This window comes from Gymnogyps californianus, chromosome 8 (genome assembly GCF_018139145.2).
Source record: "Gymnogyps californianus isolate 813 chromosome 8, ASM1813914v2, whole genome shotgun sequence".
Classification (NCBI taxonomy): domain Eukaryota; kingdom Metazoa; phylum Chordata; class Aves; order Accipitriformes; family Cathartidae; genus Gymnogyps; species Gymnogyps californianus.
The window spans coordinates 4,168,930-4,179,586 of record NC_059478.1 but is presented as its reverse complement, the minus strand read 5'-3'; the positions used below and the strand labels follow the sequence as shown (position 1 = coordinate 4,179,586).

General features: G+C 44.4%; 1 protein-coding gene across 7 annotated transcripts in view; it reads left to right on the top strand.

The window, feature by feature from the left end:
- Positions 1 to 10,657, top strand: part of DHX9 (DExH-box helicase 9) — a 59,552-nt gene that overhangs the window by 13,598 nt on the left and 35,297 nt on the right. The window contains exon 1 of one of the 7 annotated variants that reach the window (XM_050901305.1): positions 10,557 to 10,617. The exons of the other annotated variants lie outside the window; for them this stretch is intronic. The gene's annotated coding sequence lies outside the window, so the exon portion shown is untranslated. Of the gene's footprint in view, positions 1 to 10,556; positions 10,618 to 10,657 lie in introns of those variants that run through there. 7 annotated transcript variants of the gene reach the window in all.

The window sequence follows — 10,657 nt, the reverse complement described above, 5'->3', positions numbered from 1 at the left end:
AACAAAGAGCTGACTGTTCTGGTGGAGTAGCCTGAGGCTAGAGAACAATCATCAGTGTTTTCCTGAGAGGTTGTTTTCCAACACTTGTTTTTCACACATACATTGAGAGAACATGTCAGCAGTTGGAACAGACAGTAGGGCAGGCATGAGGACATGTATTCTGTACGTAACTATATACATACCCAAACTGTATATAATTAGGGGGATGGGGAAGGGATTATGATGGAAGCTGACACATGGTCTCACTGGTACCTCTAAATAGGGGGAAATCTGAGTACGCTAACTCTGTACCCCTTGCCCTTTACGCAGGAAAATAACATGAAAGAACTGTTTTAGCACCTTGAGGTCCCAGTAGTTTGCAGAACATACGACAGGGAAGTTCAACAGCATATGCAGACTGCTCGTTTGCCTGGCTATCTCTACTACATGGGGAAAAGCAAGAACAGGCAGTAATAAAGGCTCATACTGCTTATATAAATACCATATACTACACCTCTAATGCAAAGCGTTGCTGCCCACAGAGGAGCCCTAAATGTACTAATTAAACAGGCAGTAATTAAGTCTCAAAGGTAGCCTGTGACACCTCTGTTTATGGGACTTGGCTGGTATTTTCTAGAATAGCTGACAAAGCAATGTTTTTCTGTACTGTTGCCTTAAACTCAAGGAGTAGAGGTGAGGGCACAAGCGCATAAAAGCATGAGGTTTGTAGCTTAACTTTACTATTTTCAGCAGGCGCTCCTGCGCAGAACACCGTAATAAACTTGTACTTAAGTAATGGCTTTTCAGGCTAGGGGCTTCTGTTGGATAAGGACAAGCCTGTGATACGATCACTTGTGATTTCCATTTTTCCTCTCTATAGACCCTATCTATAACAAGCCCAGACAAGACCTTAAGCAACACGCTATATAGCAAAAATGCTTACGTCTGCTCTGTGGCAAAATTACAATAGCTGCTGTCAAATTTGTGCAAGTGTGTTGCAAGTTGCCTTTATCCCTAGCGGCAAGCACTGACTGCTTGCACAAAAAAGATGGATCTTTTCCACTGACCTAATTGTGTCAGGATTGGAGAAGCCCGGGAAAAAATGTTTCGTTACGGTATGGTTAATGATAACTTTGAGTCATGTTCCTGTAACTGACAAGTCTGTAGCGTAATATGAAAAAATTGCGTGTGAGGGACAGAGAGGGATGCATGTGTCTCCAGTCTGGCTGCTCACATGTTCTAACAAGTGGTCTCAACCCAAACGCTCCCGGCAGTTTTGCATTTCTGCCTCAGCCTGTCAGAGCATCAGTTAGCCTTGCGTTGGATAATGATTTAAAAGAACTGTGACTCTTCACATATAAATGGCATTTGCTTTTGCAAACACACACTTAGCAGATGATGCAGAAGCCCTTACTTCACAACAAAGAAGCTGAGCATGTGATGTTACTGTAGTTACTATAAATAATAGTCCAGGGCAGCAAAAGTGTCTTTATACGTTGTTAGATGAACTGTGGTTTTCTGCAAATTCATCTCCCAAAAAGAAGCCTCCTATCTCCTTGCTCTAAAGAAAGAGAAAGGCTTCTAGCAAATTCCATTTTATATCTTATTCTCACTTCCAGCAAGGAAAATGAAGAGGCGTAAGTGTACCATCTTCTAAAGAAGCAGTTGGATGTATTATAGTACTGTTCCAAGGAGGTTCCATTTTATCCTTTGCAAATTGTAGAAAGGAAATCTCTGCCATAACCCTAATGAGACGGTATTTGGACCTTGTGCTCTAACCTACGCATTTTATGTCAGCACACCAATCTGTTACCATTGGATTGGCCTTCAGCCAAAAGTCATTTGCTTTCTGGAAATGCATATGTGGATTTTGTCCATCTGCTTTTTGCCCAATTCCAGCTAATTTGTTACAAATGACACATGAAACTATTGCATCTCCCTGCTACCTTGAACAGCTGACTCAATGACAGCTTTACCTAAAATCTTGCTAAATGAGTGACTCCTTGCTCACTTCATTGGAGATTGCATGGAACTGACTGCTCTTGACCAAATAAAAAACTTCCTACATCCAACACCACCCCAGCGCACTCTTGATTTGGCATTTTCCAAGATTTCTCTGCTGAAGGTCACGTTTTGGAATCATTCTAGGTTTGGAGGATTAATCCTAAATCAATCCTTCCTTCCACCTGCCATGAAGAACCTTCCTAAACCTTCCTGTCTTCTGTCCATAGCGCCCAGAGAGAGGCCGGAAGCTTTTTCAGCTTTATATACTGCTTTATTCACTTGGCTTCTTTCCAAAATAAGGGTTATTTTTAATATAGATCTGTTTAGGGATCTAGCTATCAGCTGAATCCCACAAGCAATTGTCTCAGTAAACTCCTCTAGCCAGCATAAATACTTATCTAAATCCACAGAAAACTTGCAGTCCTCTCGGAGTGCTGGAAGGAAAGGAAGTGAATTCATCTTCCCCTGCAAATTCATCCACGTTCTGCTATAGACAGATTCTTCTCAGAAACAAGAACATGAAACAAGGTGAATTTTTATCTTCAAGATAAGAACATCTCATTCAGGGAAAGAGGATTAAGGCCACATAGGTAATAATGTTTGCTGGAAAAAAGTCTTGACACAAATCTATTGTATTGCTATTTTTGCTTTTTAAAATGGTATTTAACAATGACTTAAGCTATAGCCTAAGGTGAGAGACAATACACCTTCTTTGCAAACACAACTCTGAAGAGGAAAGAGCCAGGCGTCAATCATCTGAGAACATTACTCAGAGAGAGGGCTCAAAAAAACAACCTTAAGGACAACAGGCATTTACTGATTGTTTCTTACTGATAGGAAAGTCCAGTATTTGACATCACCAACAATCCGTACCACAAGTGATGCTCTCAAGCGATACAGAGAAAGAAGTAGTTGGCAGCCACAGCGGCAGCCCAAGGCCTCTTGCATCTCACCTGCTAGACAGGCTGCTCCTCTGCCCAGGGCCTGGGTTAAGCTCCTGACTCTGCTGAAGGCTTATTTTGAGATGATGGGAACAGCCCGGATAGCCTGAAAAGGACCCAGGTATGCGGAAATTGCCCTAGAGAGGCCAGGGTTTCCCTGTGGAGTCTCAGTGACCTGAAAACATGTCCAGAGATGATGGAAACAGGGCCAGAGCATACGGACTAGTATCTTAGAAAAATGTTAAAGAAAATGGTCTCCTAAAATAGTAATATTTTCCGCTTTCTCCAAGAAGTCATGAAGAGATAACTGAAAAAATGGTGAGCTTCTTGCTAGGGTTGTCTCTATTGCGATAGCTCTTCAGCAGTACAAGTTGAGGACCACTGTGGTACCTATTGGATAATGTGAAGCAGAATGAGGAATCCATTACAAAGCCCTTGCAATCTAATCGTGCACGAATTTGTTGGCACGCAGGCATTAGCGATGCATGGCTGTAGGAAAGTGTTCTCTTTCTGGCCTGTCGACCCAACTAACCACCTAAGCACGAATCGATCAGTTATCCTAGCTGAGGGATTGTCTCCTAAGCTTCTTCCTGATCTTAGTTGCATGAGTACGGATCATATCAGAACTTCTCCCATCTCTTTTAACAGTGGGGATTTTGGTAGTGGGTGTGGGGTTTCGGTGGGCATTTTTGTTATTTAGGTTATGCAAGTAAGGCCTCCAGAGATGGATTCTGTACGAACCTGGTCTCTCTTTCTCTCCTTTCTCAAGATGAGCCAATGCTGCATTCTGCAGCAGATGGCACTGTTGTTTGTGTTCAGAGGTGGGTTTTACTTTAATACAAAAGTCCCTGAAACTCTCTTGGTTGCCAACGGTCGCTTTAGCTCACTAATGGACCCAGTGTACCGTGATAGTTCTATTTCTAAAGCCTTACATTTGGATATAGTATCTATTAGTGAACTGCTAATGGGAAGATGAAACATTTAAGCATCTTAACATCTTGGCATATTAAACATCTTTTATGCAGCAGACATGCCAGTCTGAATGTCTGTGTTAGGACAGTTAAGAAAATCTTAAGTCGGGAAAATCCGGGTTATGCTCAATTCTAGAAGAGTGAAATGGGCAAGCTTCCAGGCAGTATTGATATCCAACTTAACAGTTTAAAACTCAGATTTAAAATCTGAGAGGTCAGTTTTCTTTTGATTTTTGCACCTTTTGATTTAGAGCAGAGAAAATGAGGTAGATGCTGTACATATAATGACATCACGTCAGCTTCTCAGATGATGTACTTCTGAATACCAGCCAGCCAAGACGGTATTTAACAGAATTTCATCGCTTTCACAGGTGTTGTCTTTTCGGATTTCTGCCATCGTCTGGGCTTGAGTACTTCGTATTTGTTCTGAAAATAGATGTGGGTCTGTCTTTAAAAGAATATTGTATCTGGATACATTTATTTATTGCAGAGAGAAACAGAAGCAGAACTATAGTTTAATTATGCCCAACCAGAACTGCAGTCACGGTAGCGTGAGAAATGGGAAAATCCATATGTCAAAACTGTGTATAGGTAGAAAGAAGTGTGATTTGGGGAAAGTAGAAGTAAAGGACAGGGGTGATAAATTGTAGTCAGTGTAGAAAATGTTGGAATTGTTAACACAGCAACAACCAAAAAGTCTGGAGGACACTTGCAGGGCCTTTGGCTTTAGTAGTTAACCTACCTCAGCAAAGCAGTTATTTGAATAATGGAGTTCTTAATAGATACGTGAATCAACACGTGGCAACAAAAAAGTGTTTATAACTTCCCTATTTGAAATTACCTTATGGAGTTGTTTAGATAAGCTTTTGAAATTCATGTTGATTTCTTTTCCGTATAGAAAAATTGCTTAAATCTATAAAACCATGTTTTTATTCCTGTACTTGTTTTGGAAAAATAGCAACTGATTTTTGTTGTTTTCGCTGGTGTCCTTATTATCCTCTGAGCTTTGGCACTAGTGACATGTTACTGCTTATTTCAGTGGTAAGTGGGAAGACATTTCTCCAGTCACTGCACAGCACGCTGCAGCTGCAGACAGCCTCAACTCTTCTTCTGCCTTGCCCAAAATTTACAATGCACATTTTGGAACCTGACCGTGAGTTCATGTATTCAGATTCTCCTGAATATAAATTCCCACAGCCATTTAAGCCTTCCTAAATGTTTTGGGTTTGTTTTTTTTTTTCCATTGGAAGGATATATTTGGCACTAAACGTGCACTTGAGATGAGTATAAAGGAGAGGAAGTATTTGAAAAGGCAACAGTAAACTCATTTCTTCTTTCTGTCGTCCTTAAGACTGAACTCACAAAGGCATCATTGGCACTGCTGATTGCATGTGGTACGCTAGCACTCGGGACGTGAGCGTAAGGGGACGTGCAGGTATTCATTTGCTGACGACCGTAGGAGGAATGAAGAGAGTTAGTTAGTAATTATCCACTGTATTGTGTAGTACTGCTGAACTGGACCTATGCTGTCCTTCAAACCTCTGTGGAATAACTTGCGTATTGGTTTTGGCTAAAGCACCGTTCTTTTTCCTTCTGGTAATTACATAGGACCCTATCAGTGTAAATATCAGAGAGTCTTAGAATCTTTACCATCATTTTCTTAATGGCATGCCTTCCAAAGGTAAGTCAAGACTGCCCTGAAACATGAAACCCTCACCCAAGGACTGGGGGAGAGGGACAGGGGCAGTGAGGGGACTCAGAAACAGCGATCATGGCTTTGAAAGATGTGGGAAGACAATCCCAGTCCTGAACCAGCACTGAACTGGGGAGGTGATGGGCTGGGGCAACTCTAAAATTTCTCAAAATGTCTTTAAACCACTGTAAGATTTTAACCCCTTCTAGGCAGCTCTAAACCACTGTATACCTCTTCTAAATTGCTCTAAAAGTCCTTTAATCAGCTCTAAAGAGCTGTAAGGACCTCTGTATTGCTGCAGTGAGGCAATTGCCTCAAAACAGATGTAATTTACACAACTCTAAGTGGTCTCCAAACCACTCTTAAAACTCTTCTAATCAGCTCTAAACTGCCACTAAATGGCTCTAAACATCTCTAACAATTTACTACCACCTTTAAAATGCCTTAAACTACCTGTAAACAGCTCTAAAGATCTGAAAAATAACTCCAAATTCCTCCAAAGCCCCTCAAAAGCACACTAAGCCGTTCTGAGGAGCTGTAATATCCCTTTAAAAAGTGCTAGGGTCCTCTAAACTGCACTAACATCTTTCTAAACCTCCTCTAAGCAGCTTTCAGATTCATCTGATCTTATCTAGAACTCCTCTATATTAATCTGAAGATCCCTGATTTTCCTTTGGGCCTCTTAAACTCCTCTAAGGATCTCTAGAACTCCTTGAATATGCTCTGAGGTGCTCTAAACTCCTCTAAAATACCAGCAGACAGCTACAAAACACCTCTGAGGAGCTCTCAAAGAGCTATTATTACACCCCCTAAATTACACCTTTTAAAATCATTTAACTGATTCTAAAACACTCTAGGGTGCTGCTAAACCAGTCTGGACTTCTTTAAACAGCTCCAGAATACCTCTAAAATGCACTACACTGCTCTACAACCCAGCTGAACAGCTCTCAAACTCTTCTAATCAGCTATAAATGACGGTGAGAAGCTAGAAATTCCTCTAAAACCTCCACTCTACCTCTCTGAAAATCCTCTGAACAACACTAATGTCTAAAATTCCTCCACTGCTGCTTTAAGCAGCAGTAAAATGCTTCAAAATAGATCTCAAACCCCTCTCAGTCTCCTTGCAACTGCTCTAGAACTCCTTTCTGCAGTTCTGAAACTCCTGTTTAGAGAAAGAGTGCTAAAACATCTCTGAAGTCCTCCAAAACTGCTCTGAACAGCACTAAGCAGCTCCACACCGCTCTAAATTGATCTAACTCCTCTAAAACCCCTATAAACAGTTCTAAGCAGCTCTAAAGTCCTGTAAAGTGTGCCAAAACTCCTGTAAAGCACTCTGAACAACTGTAAACTCCTTTACCTCTTCTAAACCTCTTCTAAAAACCTCAGAGCACCTCTAAACCGATCTAAAGCTCCTCTATGTTGCTATAAGCAGCACTAATGTGTCTCTAAATGCACCTAAAATGCCTCTAAATCTCTACTGTACAACTCTAAACTGCTCTACACAGCTCTAAAATTCCTCTAAAGAGCTCTAAGCGGCTCTAAAACCCTTCTAGACCAATCTGTAATTCCTACACACTGTTCTAAGCAGCTCTAAACCACTTCAAGCTACTGTAAAGCTTCTCTCATACGCTGTCAACAGCATGAAGGAGCTCTAAAACTCTCTTAAAATACTCAGAAAATCTTCTGAACTTTCTCTAAATGGCTCTACAGAGCACTGAATTGTCTCTGAACCTCCCGAAATACACTGTTCTTCTGGGGCCAGTACTGCTTAACCTCTTCATTAATTACCTGAATGATGGAGCAGAGAGCAGCCTCAGCAAGTTTGCAGAGGGACCTTGACAGGCTGGAGCAATGGACTGACAGGAACCTCGGGAACTTCAGCAAAGGGAAATGCAACGTCCTGCAGCAAAGGAGGAATAAGCCCATGCACCAGTACAGACTGGGGGGCCACCCAGCAGGAAAGCAGCGTGGCTGAAGAGGACCTGGGGGTCCTGGTGGGCAAGTGGAATGTGAGCCAGCAGTGTGGCCCTGCAGTATCCTGCATTAGGCAGAGAGTTGCTAGCAGGTCGAGGGAGGTCATCCTTCCCCTCTGCTCGGCGCTGGTGAGACGTATCTGGAGTGTTGGGCTCCCCAGTAAAGGGAAGACACGGACTTCCTAGAGCGGGTCCAGTGAAGGGCCCCGAAGATGATCATGGGATTGGAGAATCTGTATTACAAGGAGAGGCTGAGAGAGCTGGGACTGTTCAGCCTGGAAAAAGAGAAGTTACCCATAGGGATGGAAGAGCATAGAGAGGAGGGGATTTCGGGAAGAACGAGATGAGCCTCAAAGAAAAGAAAAATACATGTGCTTTGTGAGAACCTGTTAATAAAGCCAAACCCCAGAGAAAGTGATCTCTGCGTGTGAACAGCCCACAGTGAGCATATTTTGGAGCGGAGGAGGAATACCACAAACCCAAACTCCTGAGATTATTATGTGACTACATGAAAAATGTGCTCCCAGAGCACACAACAACAGGGGATTGTTCTCTCTACTGCAGGAACTGGATGCTCTCAAAACACGCTCTAATGGAAGATCTGAAAGTGCACACTGAAGGCAGAATGTTTTCTTGCACCTGTGTTATGGATGGGTGTGGAAAACCCAAATGATTTTCCCCAGGAAGCAAACCAAGCCCACAGGAGAGCTGCAAGCTGCAGGCATTGGGACGTATTCAAGAAAGACCAATTGATGTCGTCTTGGTGGTCAGTCCGTATGCACCCTATATGGCCTTTCATAGCCTCTTTTCTTCTGAGTCTGTTAAATGTCAGCCGCAAATCTGTGCAGGGCAATACCTTGTCCTAGGAGGTGCTGGTGGTCTGCTGGCCACATCTACTGGGAGAAGATTTGAATTCCGGACCAGCTGCGGTTCTGGTGGGACGGAGGAGGATTGTGCTGTGCACAGCTGCCTTTCCGCCACGGGGCCCAGACTCTGCACTGCACATGGTACACATCTGGTAAAACCACACGTCGGAGAAGAAACCAGGAGCCACATGGGCTGCACGCGAGGAGCGGTTTTAGCTCCCCATGAGCCATTGTTTTCTGCTCGCTTGTCATAGCCTGACCTCCATTTGCCTTTCTCACACAGCAACATGGATCCTCCCAGCTCCCCACGCCGCGTGTCCCAGAGCCAGGACACTGCGCTGGCGTTGGGAGTGCTTCCAGCACCACAGTGGAACAAGAAACAGGCAGGAGATGAGGAAACGGGCAGCCGAAGCCTTTCCTTGTTGAAGTCCTCATGGTGTCCTGCAGCCCCCACAACGTGAGCTGCACCCAGGTCGTGGTGGTGTACATAGCGGGGCCAAAATGAAGCAGGTCTTCCCCTTAACTTCTCATTTCTATGCATCTCGTGGCTTTTGGTTTATGGCATGGTTTTTCGATTCATACATTATATGTTCATATGTTGTTGGTTTGGGTTTCTCTTATCCAAATAGTGATGATTTGTAAAAGAACTGCAAAATAGAGGCACTGAGTAACAGGAGGTCCCCACCACAGCGGGCGTCCATCAGAGACAATTATTCTCTGCAGAGCTTGCAGCTAGATAACCGTGGCAAGGAACAGAAGAGCTAAATACGACCTCTACAAAGGGGGACTAAGGCACAGAGATCAACGGCTGGCTCATTTCTTCAATGCCACAACTTTTAAATTTGATGCTGAGTACAGATTTGAGACCCTGAGGGAGAAATGTGCACATTCGTCACTTAAAAGAAATGCAGAGATGTACGATGAGTTGGAACGATGCTGAATTTTTTGGGTGTATGGGATTTTGTTTTACGATAATGATAATATTTTGATGCTTACCCTTAAATTACTGAGCCGTAGTTTTAGTTTCCAGATGAAACTGGAGTTTCATCTCCAGTTGCACCTTTGCTTTTGTCTGGGAACAGAGAAATGATGAAATTTGACTTATTCGTTTGGAAAAAAAATAATCTTTTAATCAGAGATGCTCTTTATTGCAGCTCCCAGGCCTTCGCCAGCTTTGGACATGCCCTCTGGTGCTTGTTCCCTTTATGACAAGGCAGTGTGTGTTGGCTTCCTCACCACGCCGAGCCTTTCGAAATGGTTCTCGCTCAATGGCACTGAACTGCAGAAAATGTGTTTTTCTTTCTCTTGCACCGTGCAGTGGATGTGTCTCTCTAGCAGACAGCTCCAGGAGGGCATTTTGATGCTGCTAATCACAGCAGTAGCATGAACTTCTCTCTCTCATGCAGCTCCGGAGCGCGTGGGTAGACAACCTCAGGGGAGCTGAGCCTGAGTCGCTTCAGACAAACAGGCTTCTAGTTTGCAGCCAAGCTTCCCTCATTATTTTCAGCCATCAACAAAAAGATATTCCCTTTTTTTCAACAGTGACTCGTGCCTGGGCAGAAATCCCCACTGAAATTCATAGAGCTGTTAACCAACCCCCCCCAAATCTCCCACCCTGATGCTCTGCAGTGCTGCCGTCTGTCTTGGCTACGATAGGTAGCGAAGCGTGCGGTGGAGCCTGGTGTCTCCTCAGACACGCAGCCAGCTCTCTCCTCTCTCCACCCTGTTGGTTATTTATTTTAAAACGTTTATTTATTTATTTTTTATTTTTAAAAGTTTGCAAATAGCGATTAATAACCCAAACGAGCCTTAGCTTTTAAACAGTACTTGTGGAGCGTAGGTTATGGGAGACTGCGGGGATTGCGGCCGTTTTAACGGGTCACCAAGGGCAGCCGGGGGGGTGTGTGTGTGAAGAAGAAATGCTTTCTGTGGAGAGCTGTCAGGTGATGCCGGCTTCCTCCGCCCTTCAGCCCGGCGGCAGTCCGCCTCCCTCCGGCTCACCGCTTTTTCACATCGCAGCATTGAAACGTGGTGCGTGGAGCCTGCTGGGGCAGAAGCGGGGCGGCGGGCTCGGCCCGGAGGAGTCACCGACAAGCCGGGGCAGCACCGCCTCCCGCCGGGCCGGGCCGGGCCGGGCCGGGCCGAGGGCCGCCCCTGAGGCGCTGGGGAGCCGGGCCGGCCGCCGGCGAGGTGAGGGGAGTGGCGGGAGAGTCTGGGGGCGCCGCGTCGC